Raw genomic sequence first — 1,792 nt, forward strand, 5'->3', positions numbered from 1 at the left:
GTATCCGGATGTCCTCAGGCCCATCTGAGGACCACCAGGTCTTATATCCTTAGCCTATCCCAGGTACTTTTTTAATGATGAAAAATGCCATTCTTCAGTGATAAAATTTACAAGAAGCTCTGCAAGCAAAGCCTAGCACTTCACTGAATATATGGGAGGAGAGGTTTCCATAAGCAATATTTTCATACCTGCTCATTTACCCACAGTGTCTTAGCCCAAATGAACTCTGCTTTTGATTCATATGACTGAGACCTTGAACATCTGTACTGGTTTTTCTCTGTCCTATAGCACAACTTTGTCCCATGCACTTCTCCTAATCTATCTGAACTCAGTGGATTTCCTTTTTCTTAAACACTTAACACTGATGAAACACCAATAGGAAATCTATTCACCCCCACACTAAATAGTTTTGAGGATTGATTTGCAACCACAGCTCTGAATTGCATTTTATCTGCATATGTGTTTAGATGTGGACTGGTGTTTTTAAGTTAGATAGTGAGATATCTAACTCTTTGTTGAGTGTTGTACAGGAGGTATAGGCAGGACAGCATAGGGATAACAGTGACAACCAGTGCTGAAAAGGCTCCTGCCCGTTCCTGGGGCTTCCTGAGGAGGCCTAACATTGGCAAGCAAAGCACTTCAGCTGGACTGAAAAATGGGACTGATTTTGTGAGTTTAGAGAAACTAGTTTCTGAGTAGATTTCCACAGTTCTATATTTGGGCACCAAAATTCCTGGCCTGATTTTCAGAAGCACCAGAGCAGCTGAGAGCAAACCAGAGGTTGCCCAGCACTGCATAGCTGACCATCTGGCCTCCAGGTATTGCTGCTAAAAGGTAATCTCAAAATCAGAGATCACCTTTGAGAATGCTGGCTTTAATCTCAATTTTACAGGTTTTTCTAGATGTGCTCCAAAAGCTTTTTCCCAACTTATTTATTTGAAATGAAAGAGGAGTATATTTAGATCGGATATTCAGAAGAAATTATTTACCCTCACGGTGGTGAGGCACAGAAACAGGTTGCCCAGAGAAGTCGTGGATGCCCCATCCCTGGATGTGTTCAAGGCCGGGTTAGATGGGGCTCTGAGCAAGTGGAAGGAGTCCCTTCCTATGGCAAGGGGGTTTGGAGTTATATGGTCTTTAAGTTCCCTTCCAACCCAAATCATTCTGTGATTTTCTGATTCTGTTTGCTGTCAATGGTGGGTGGAAATACTAGTACAGACCTTTGAAGACATAAAGCTTGACAGAAATGAAAAACATAAAAAGTTTTCTGTTTGTCTTTTTGTGAAATACCAGTTTTGTTATTGATGTAAATCACACAGAGTGTAAACAACATGTTCTTGTTACTGCGGGGGACTGAGTGCCTCAGCAGAAACTGTGAGTGCTATTCCTGGTGACTCCCTCTTTTCTAATTATTGATCTCATGCAAGTACATAAGAGAATTAAAGTTTATTCACTGAAATTAGTGACTTGGGTAAGCAGGTATATCCAATGACTCCAATTTTGTGTTTACTGGCAGCATTGTTTCAATTACTGCTTTTTTCCCATGAAAGAGTTCAACTCACAGGTGGATGGGTTTCCAGAAGCAGCAGAGGAGACACACCTATAAGCACTGCAGAGGCAGCTCCCTGCAGCAGCACTCATCTCTTAATCACTGACAGAGCATCATGTCAGTGCACATCCTGAAGAAGAGGGTTTCTTCTTTTTCTTAGCAGTCTCATTTGGAATGTCACAGCCTGTTACTGGCAGCCTGCTTCACACCCTGAGATTTTCCAAATATCTTGGTGCTTCCTGC

Source organism: Corvus brachyrhynchos, unplaced genomic scaffold, assembly GCF_000691975.1.
Source record: "Corvus brachyrhynchos isolate BGI_N302 unplaced genomic scaffold, ASM69197v1 scaffold1120, whole genome shotgun sequence".
NCBI lineage: Eukaryota > Metazoa > Chordata > Aves > Passeriformes > Corvidae > Corvus > Corvus brachyrhynchos.